Source organism: Heliangelus exortis, chromosome 5, assembly GCF_036169615.1.
Source record: "Heliangelus exortis chromosome 5, bHelExo1.hap1, whole genome shotgun sequence".
NCBI lineage: Eukaryota > Metazoa > Chordata > Aves > Apodiformes > Trochilidae > Heliangelus > Heliangelus exortis.
Window position 1 is genome coordinate 1,802,209 of NC_092426.1, and position 10,531 is coordinate 1,812,739.

A 10,531-nucleotide genomic window follows, 5' to 3' on the forward strand; every position below is an offset into this window, starting at 1 on the left:
TAACCTTCTCTGAGACCTCTCTCAGAACACTTTTCTGCCAGAAGTCAAAGCATTTCTAACTTTTAACCTCACTTGTTTCAAACCACTGTTGATTCTCAATTTAATTAAGCTTCTGGGGGTTGTGATGTTGGGTTTTTTTAAAATAAATCCAGTCCCTCAGCCCCAGAGGGCAGCGTTGTGTGCAAACATTTGCAGCTAATCAGAACTGAGCTCTGCTCATCTCCAAGCCTTTCAAAACTCAAGGGGTTATTTTTAACCAGGATCTTTGTCATCATTCACATGGCATTAGTGGATGTTTCCAAATGGTTGGGTTTATACCATGGCTCTGGGATGCCCTCACTGGAGCCAGGAGATGACTCAGAGAGCAGATGAGTCTCTGAGAGAAATTTTCTGAGCTTAAAATCTATCTGGATGGACAGGACAAACTGATCTATTGGTGAAATAGGTGCCAGACCCCATGAAATGGCACTGATTGCCTTTGCTTGCAGAGCCACAGAGTATACAACAAGGCAGGAATCAAGGAACTCCCCCTGGAAACTCTCATCCCAAGTTTTGCTGGTGTCTACTCACCCACCCACCCCAATCCCAGAGCCAATTAGCAAGAATGGACTCAAAAAGCTTCAGAAGATGGAGGAGGAGCAGTAACCACAGCTCTGCTCCTCTGGTGCCATCCTTTGGGACAGATCTGCATTGTCACCACTTTTCCTGCTGAAAATCCCTGTTCCCCCTTCATCCACAAACATCTCCTCTTCCCAGAGCAGCTGTGTCCCCAGCCAGGCTCCTCCTGCAGCTCCCACACATCATCTGCCCACACCACACACTGGTGCTCAGGGTACAAAAGTGGTGCAATCTTTCTTGAGAACCTGCAGCCTCGCACACTTTGCACGGAGCTTCAGCAGATGTGATGGGGAACCAAGGCTTCAGCTGGTAGAAACCAAGGTCTCTGTTCTCTCCCCAGACTCCCAGGTGCCCAGAAGTCATCCCTGAGGCCAGCAAGCACCAGAGGTGGGGTTGGAGCTGAATAACCACATGTCCATATTTCTCATCAGCCAACCCACCCCTTTTTCAAGCAGTTTTTTGTACTCTCTATATCATAATGCCCTAAATCTTTTATTTTTCACAGTGAGAGAGATTCTTTACCCTTCTTTCTCACAGAAGCTCAGGATTCTTCCAGCTACCAGCTACTTCTTTTACCTTTAACTTTTTTTCAGAGAAGAGTGGAGCTGCCTTGCACCATTTGGCTGAGATCTGGTTAATAAATATCAAGATACTTTTGAACCCAGTATCCCAACAGGCCCTAATATTACATTTCTGTGGTCCTGCCCTGACACATTCCATCTCCCCTCTGCTCCTTGTGTTATTTGTCTGTTTATCAGCCATCACATACTTATTTCCCTTTTAAACATCATCAAGGAACTGGGGTGGAGCTGTGATAGGGAATTTGCTGCCACATGTGACTTAAGAGACTGTCTTGAGGTAGTGATCAAGGACATCAGACTGGTGTTTGCAGCCAGGCACAGTCATCCCATCTCTTCTTTTAACAAAGCTACCCTAGAAATCAGAAACATCTCAGGATTTTTACTTTTTTTTTTTTTCCTCCAGTCAAAAGCTGCAGCTTTGCAGAAAACATTTCCCTTCCCTTTTAACTGAATATTTACTAAATCTCATGTCAGCTCATCCCAAAAATCACGGGCTGAGATAAGAGGAAATAACAGCATCCCTTTTCCAGCCACTTCTTGTTCACCGTGCGACGCGCGCCCCGCGAGATGAGGAAGAAAATAAACAGATGTATCAGCTCCTTGCCAATATCCCCCACCACACAACAAGAAAAACGATGCCCTTCTTCTCAGATTCATTTGAGATACACTCACAGACCTCAGGAAAGTAAGTATCTGAAAGCTTATGTGCATCCCTGCTGACACGGGAAGGATGCAAAGCTTTCCTCCCCCTGCAGTTCAGCCCTGCAGTCATTAAACCCCTGTCCCATCAAGGATTATGCATCAGCCATTGGAGGAGGCAGTGGTAACATCCTCTGTCTTGTTTCCTCACAAAATAAAGGGTCAGGGAGTACGAGGTTAGCCTCAGCTTCTGGGCTGCAAGGCATCAGTCCCCAGTGATGAAGTGGGGCTGACTCACTACTGGCCACTGCAATTCCCTCTTGGAAAGGGCCTGGGAGCACATGTCATCCATCCTGCCCGGGGCTGGGTGTCAAAACCATGAAAGAGCTTGTGAAGCATCAGGAGGAATTCTTATTAAATTGTCAGAGATCATTGTGATGGAGTCAGACATCCAATATTTTATGGCCAGCATTGGCTTTTTCACATACGGCAGCTGAGCACTGCGTGGAAACCAAGGCAGTCCTGAAGCTGTGACAAATCTCTGCTCCTACAGCTATTAGGGTTTGGGGGAAGAGCTGAGGGTTTCCCCACCATCTTCCTGGATCCTTCATACCTAAAGAGGCAGACAAGGATAAGTGACTGGATGAACTGGGCTGACCTCTCCTATGAAGCCAGGCTGAGAGGGTTGGGGAAGTTCAGGCTGGAGAAGAGAAGGTTCCAGGCTCCAGAGAGATCTCAGAGCACCTTCCAGTGCCTGAAGGGGGTCCAAAAAGCTGGGGAGGGACATTGGATAAGGGCACTGAGGGATGGGATGAGGGGTGAACTGTTTCCAGCTGCAAGAGGGGAGATGAGATGTGAGGAAGAAATAGTTTGTTGTGAGGGTGCTGAGCCCCTGTGCCAGGTTTCCCAGAGAAGCTGTGGCTGCCCCATCCCTGGCAGTGTCTCAGCCCAGGTTGGATGGGGCTTGGAGCAACCTGGGCTGGTGGGAGGTGTCCCTGACCATGGCAGGGGGGTGGAACAAGATGATCTTGAAGGTCCCTCACAACCTAAACCATTCTGTGATTCTGGTGGGAGGTGTCAGACAGTCAGACCTTGGAATGGTCTCCCAGGGGAAGGGGGGGATTCCCCCACTCTGGAAAGGTTGAAGTCTCAGCTCCAGGGGGTGCTGAGACATCTCAGAGAAACAAGAATCTGAGAAGGGTTGGAGCAGATGGGCCTTGGGGGCCCTTCCCACCTGACATTCCATCATTCTGTGGTTTTATAAATGCAAAATAAAGATTTAAGAAATATCTGAGTCAACAAATTGCTTTGGGATGGGGGGATGAAGCCAGTCCTTTCCTCATTTTCCCAGGGAGGGGAGCTCACTTTGGGAACATTTCTTCCTTGTCAAGCATTGCAAAACAACCCTGGGTGTTTGGGGAGCCCCGTATTTTGCTGTAATTCAGGTGTAAATTAATGACAATCTAATGAACCAGACAAGGGAGAGACACAAGGCAAGTGAATCACCTGCTCACACCCTGTGTCCCTGAGCTTGTTTCTTCCTGTGCCTCCCATTGCCTGGTGCACAGGGGGGGATGATTTAAGAGATTTTTATTTCAACTGTTTGCTTATCTCTAATTACCATATGCTGGTGTTGCATATTATTGCAGCAGCCAAACCCCCTTCAGTACTTAACCAGGAGCCATTTTTCCATGTTACAGGAGGTCTGCATCCTCTCCTGTAACCACAGAGAAGCAGGATGGAGGTTTGGGAGAGGAAAAGCCTTCTCCAGGTACACCTCAGGTGGTAACACCCCTCACTTGGCCAACTGTAGGGTCTCCAGGAATATATAATATATAATTAGTATATAATATATAATAAATATATAATATATAATAAATATATAATATATAATAAATATATAATATACGATATACGATATGCAATCTACAATATATAATATATAATATGTAATATATAATATAATATGTAACATTATATATAATATATAATAATATGTAATATATAATATCTAATGCATAACATGTAATATATAATATATAATATATAATATATAATATATAATATATAATATATAATATATAATATATAATATGTAATATGTAATATGTAATATATAGTATATAAGATATAAGATATAAGATATAAGATGATATAAGATAGATATAAGATATAAGATATAAGATATAAGATATAAGATATATGATATATAATTTAATGAGGAAACAAACAGAAGCAGCATGAACATAAGGAGGAGTCCAAGCAGGGCAGTGCCTTGGACACAAAGTTTGGGGGAAAAAAAAAAACAACTGGACAAAAGTTACCCAGTGGCAAGAAATCCTCAAGGGTCTCTTATGGCTGTGGGTAGGACAGGAGGATGTGACACCTCTGCCATCCCATGTGTCCCCAGCATGTCCCCAGGAGCCTGCAGCCTCCCGGGCTGTGGGATAACTCAGGTTCCCTACACTTGAAAATTCACTTCTGAATCCTCTTGGCTGTGCCAAACTGGTTCCTCCTTGTCTGACCCTCTGAGTTTCTTTATCCTCTAAGCTCTGCCATGACTATTTTTACCTCCAGCAGGTTCAATGGTCTCCTCATTCCCTCCTCTGCCTGCAGAGCTCCCTCTGGGGTTCCCATGACTCCCCACCCCATGCCCTCACCATTTAAGGTGTTTATCTTCCCCTAGAGTTTTATTGCACAGTTTATTTTTTTACCACAATTTACAGCTGAGCCCTGAGCAGGCAGGTGAGGTGCCAGCTGCATTCCAAGGGCAGAAGATGCTCATTTCTAGGGAGCCCCAATGGTGACAAGGAGGGGGCAGGGGTACCTGGACCCCCCCATCCTGCACTTTGGAGGTTGTTCCTCTGCTGGCTTGAGCCTAAGTGTTGCAGAGCTAAGTCTGTTTTCTGCAACAGGCTTGAGAATGAGAGATAAATAAGAATCATTGACCTCTTGGAAAAGGAGACAGGAGCTGCAGGCAGACATTGATCAGAGGAGAAAAGGTAATTTGTTGCTGACTGTAACACTGCTAAATCACAAGGAGCAACTCGTGCCTGCCCAGGTTGTTGTGTTGTCAAATTAGGCCAGAGATGTCCTGCACAAAATTAAGTATTAAAAAAAAAAAACAAAAAACAAAACAACCAAAACAACAACAGTAGGGAAAAGGAAGCATGACAGAGGCATAGCCCAAGGGAAGATTATGTTTTAGAAGCATGAGTAATTATTGCAGAAAGCTTGCTCAAGGAGACCAAGCAGTGTGGCTCTGCAGTTCCCAGCCCTGATTTATTCTGCAGAGACCCCTGGGCACCTCCTGCCCATCCCACTGGTGATGGGGGGGGTTGGTGCATCCCAACTGGGGAGACCATCAGGCAAGGAGTGACTAAAACCAGGTTGCTTTTAAGTAATGTTAACAACAGCCCCACTGCCAGCACCAACACAAAGAAATGTTTTGTGAGCCACACAAGTTGGAGGCAGGAGTGGGGAGAGAGGCTGTGGAGGACACCTGTGAGTGGGAAGTCAGTGAGCAGACGTGGTGCTTGACAATCCCTTCTCTGCCCTCCAGTCCCCCCCTGGTGTTCCCTCCCCAGAATCCCAGCAATCACATTCCTCACGTTTGAAGGCAGCTGACAGAACCACAGTCACTTCCATCAGGAATAAATTAACAGTGAAACAGGGGGAGAAGAGCTGATTGTTCTCGTGGCAAACACAGGAATCATCGGGTTTATTATTCACTATCCAGAGCACAAGTAACAGCTTTTCACTTACTCATCAGATGCTGATTCCTCCCCTACACCAGCTGCATCCCAGGAGCTGCTGGACAAGGATGGCTTCAGCCTCCCAGTGCCTTCCCAACCTTTGGCTGGGCCTTGCTCTGGTCTTCCCTGGTGTGAAAGACAGAGGGAAGTAAAATCACAGCTCTTCTTTCCCAAGGTGTTCACACCTTTTAGTTCTAAGACATTTTCATCTCAAAAATAAAATAAAAGAAAGTTACAGCTGCCAGAAACGAGGCTGGGAAAGGTTTGCCAAGTAGCTTATCTAATTTTATTGCTGTAATTGTTTGAGTAGCTGAAGTTGTTGTCATGCATGAAGCCACAACAAGACACAAACCTCCTTTCTATGACCCCACTTCATTTTAGCTCAATGTGTGCTTAACTGTGCAAAAACCAAGACTTGTTAGTCCTGGGAGCCAATTCTGCTCAGCTCCTCCTGGCAGCCAAGAGGCAAGAATTTAGAAATGTGGAGTCATTACCCACAGCAAATTCCTCTGAAATGGGAGCTGAACAGCAGCACTTCACTTCAGTCCCCATGGGCACAGATGGAGCTGAATCCAAGCATCACTTCACTGCTCTAAACGTGCTGCTGGTTGGTACCTCAGCTCTGCCAGGTGCAGGCATGGAATCAGGTTTGGTTCTAAGCAAACCCCACACACACCACTACAAACAGAAAAATATCTGGGAATTAAAAAAACTTCCAGCACCCACCTATGACATCAGTTTCTTTTCTCAACCCCCATTGCTTTGCCTTTGCCCCATCCAAGCTGAGTGGAGACTGGGTTGGAACAGCCCTGAGGAGAAGAACTTTGGGGTGATGTTTGATGAGAAGCTCAAGGTGTGATTGCATCCCAGAAAGCCAACACCATCCTGGCCTGCACCAAAGGAAGTGTGGCCAGCAGGTGACTGGGAGATGATTCTGCCCCTCTACTCCACTCTTCTGAGACCCCACCTGGAGTTCTGTGTCCACTTCTGGAGTCCCCAACATAAAGAGGACACAGAGCTCTTGGAGCAAGTCCAGAGGAGAGACACTAAAATGATCAGGGGGATGCTCTGAAGACAAGCTGAGAGGGTTGGGTTGTTCAGCCTGGAGAAGAGGAGGCTCCAGGGAGATCTTATAGAACCTTCCAGCACCTGAAGGGGATCTACAAGAAAGCTGGAAAGGGACTTCTTAGAAGTCAATGGATTTAAAGTGGAAGAGGGGAGACTGAGGTTACACATTAGGAAGAAATAGTTTGGTGTGAGGGTGCTGAGCCCCTGTGCCAGGTTTCCCAGAGAAGCTGTGGCTGCCCCATCCCTGGCAGTGTCTCAGCCCAGGTTGGATGGGGCTTGGAGCAACCTGGGCTGGTGGGAGGTGTCCCTGGGCATGGCAGGGGAATGGAACAAGATGATCTTGAAGGTCTCTCCCAACCCAAACCATTTTATGACTCTTTGCTTCTCTGATCCTCCAGCAGAGGAAGAATTACGGATGCGCTGAGGGCAGCAGAGAGTCAAACAAATTTTCTTGCTCTAAGAGGCTGTTTATGTTCAGAGGAATTAGGAACTGAACGTAGGGGTTTGTAAGTGAAAGAAAACCTCAGGGCACAGAGCTATTTCCAGGTTTTGGTTTTAATTAATGATGCTTTGGAGGAGACTTCAACACAGCTGCTTCTACAAGGGTTCCGCTTTTCACTTCCAGGGAGGTGACAGCCTCTTAGCAAAGTACAGATCTTAACCAACAAATTAAACATTTCTCCCTTAGAAAGTAAATCTATGCAGAAAGAGCACCAAGTTCAACCAGTTTTCAAGCTCTTTCCCTGTTTGTGTCTGAACGGGCTGCCCAGGGCAGGGCTGGAGTCCCCAACATCCCTGGAGGGGTTTCAGAGCCCTGGAGATGTGGGGATGAGGGACATGGGGCAGTGCTGGTTGGTAATGGTTGGACTGGACTTCATTTCTTTAAAGTTCTGTGGTTTCCATTGCTTTTTGTTTGCATCCTTTCAAGCCACTTCAAGAAACAACAGCAAAAATGATTATCAAAAAGGGGTTGAGTTTTGTTTTTTATAACCAAAAGCCTAGTTCTGTTGAGCTGGTCAAGACCTAAGGTGAAAACTTTTCTGGAAATTATTTGCAATGACTTGCTGCAATTATTTTGAAGTCTAATTAAAGTTTCATTCAACCCCTGTACAGAGAGGAGCCATGAGGATGATCAGAGGACTGGAGCACCTGCCAGATGAAGAAAGGCTGAGAAAACTGGGTCTGTTCATCCTGAAGAAGAGAAGGCTGAGGGGAGAGCTCCTGCCCATGATCCAGGACTTCAAGGGGGGTCCAGAGCAGCTGGAGACTCCCTATGGACAAGGAGTCCCATGGACAAGACAAGGGGCAATGGGCACAAGGTGCTCCTGGGCAGATTCCCATTGGACACCAGAGGAAAATGTTTCCCCATGAGGACAGTCAGAGCTTGGAATGGTCTCCCAGGGGAAGGGGGGGATTCCCCCACTCTGGAAAGTTTGAAGTCTCAGCTCCAGGGGGTGCTGAGACACCTCAGAGAAACAAGAATCTGAGAAGGGTTGGAGCAGATGGGCCTTGGGGGCCCTTCCCACCTGACACTCTGGGGTTCTATGATTGTCACTGTCACTATGCTGGACCTCACATGGTCCAAAAAACCCGAAGAGTGGTGCTGGGAACTTGACAGCTGAGTTTGAATGAGAGCACTACAGACAGGTCCCCTCCACATGCATCACCTCTCCTCTGACTGCTGCTCATTCAGCCTCCTCCCCACAGACACAGAATGAAGCCTGAGCTGTTTGCCAAACAGATTGGATGAAGGACTTCCAGCCTATGTTCTGTCTCTAGACATTTTCTTTCCCTGTTTCTGAAGCACAGCCAGCTGCCAAAGTCAGTGGAATTAGACCAGCTCCCTAGCTGCATCACTTAAGATCTTTCTAACCAGAAAAAATAATGACAGTCTAAAACCAGGTAAATACATATTTCTATTCTGGAAAAAGATCTTTTCAAGATGTAGTTCCTGCCTGGCTCCAAAGCTTCTCCAAGAACAGCCAGTGGTGGTGGGACCACTCACAAGTACCAGAGGGGACAAGCAGCAGAACTCAAGGCTCTGTTTTTCTTCTTGTAAACATTGCTGAATCTCTGTGTTCCATTATTCATGCAGCAGGAGGTGACCAATCCACTAATGCTGCATTAAGTAGGACACAGAGTAAGAATGTGTCCCTGCACTTATTTAAATAACTTAAATATTTCAGGAACATGATGCTTTCATGAAGAACCAAGCTGAGAGGAGCTAATGTTGAGTTTTCCAAGGGAATCTGTGGCACCAGAGCATCCTTAAAGCCAGCCTTGGGAAGAGCTTGCCTAGCACCTTGCAGAATTAATCCTGGAGATGTCCATGTCAACATTAAATTGTCTTATTCATCTACTAACCTCAGTGAAGAATTATTTTAATAGCCCTCATTATCTTACTCATTTATAATTTGAGCATGATCAGGAGTGAAGAACTGCTCAGCTTAGAAAAATACCTCTCTGTATTCTTATTGTGGGGGAAGATATCTCATTGTAGCTCACCTCATTCAGACCCTCCCCTCTTTCTCTTGGGCCTTGTAATATAAATAAAAACTGATGCACTGGCATCTCTCCCCAGTTTGCTCCCTGTTCCCAGTTTCCTTCCCAGTTTGCTCCCTGTTCCCAGCAGGACTAAGGGGGGACTCAGCACCTGTGAAATGAGCCCCCGGCTGCAGTGTTTCTTTTGGGCATCTTGCTGGAAACCAAGAATATTTGGAATGGTCAGTTATATCCTGGCCTATCCACTCCCACAGGACATCCTAAAGTGGAAAGGAATTCAAACATTTCTGCGTTGTGCCATTTCCTCTTAAAAAATTACGAGTCAATAAAATACCTCTTTTTTTCTCTGCAACTTTACCTCCTTTTTCAGTAAAATTTTCCTTTTGGGCAAGAGAGGAGAAAGATCTACTCTGCAATCACCATCCTAGTAGTGTCTGAAATTAGGTTGGACATTAGGGAGAAATCTTTTGGTGTGAGGGTGCTGAGCCCCTGTGCCAGGTTTCCCAGAGAAGCTGTGGCTGCCCCATCCCTGGCAGTGTCTCAGCCCAGGTTGGATGGGGCTTGGAGCAACCTGGGCTGGTGGGAGGTGTCCCTGACCATGGCAGGGGGTGGAAATGGATATTTTTTAAGGTCCTTCCAACCCAACCCATTCTATAAATCTCTGCTGCTTGACAGGTGATAAGTGTTGGCCACTCAGACCCTTTCCCTCTGACCAACAACCAAGGGATTGCTCAGCCCCAGCTGATGAGGGAACACAGGGAGAGACAAAAAGGTAGAGATCTCCAGAACTGGAAATTCACAGGGCATCCTGGGAGGAAAACCAGCACGTTTCCAGCATCCCATTTTAATTTTGTGTTGACACTGTCAGTCTGAGCTATGGAAAGTGACAAAAAACCCAAACCCAACCCAAAGTAGGGTCAAATCTCCAGCAGTAACCCAGAGAGATCCTTGTGATGTGATTAAAACTGAGGGGTATGAGAATGCTCTGACCCAACATGAGCTTCACCCAAATGTAAGCTAATGAAGGGGTTTAATCTAAAAGATGCCAATCTGTTGCCCTCCTCTGATATGGAATTCATGGCTAAAAACTTACAGAATGCATTTATCTCCTCATAGTTTAATCCTTCAGGAGACACAGAGCTGTCAGGAAGGCTGTGTGGGTTTTAAATGACACCTTAATGACTGTAGCAGAAGATAAGAATCAGTCCATCTGAAAAGCCTTCCAACATCAGAAAAAAAAGATGGGACTGAATTATTCAGCCTGCCTGCAGTGTTATTGGACAATTGAGTGCAGGCTATGGAGTTAAAAGAAAAAAAAAACAAACTGGTATTGCAATAATCATAATTTCTCATTCCCTGGAACTTGAG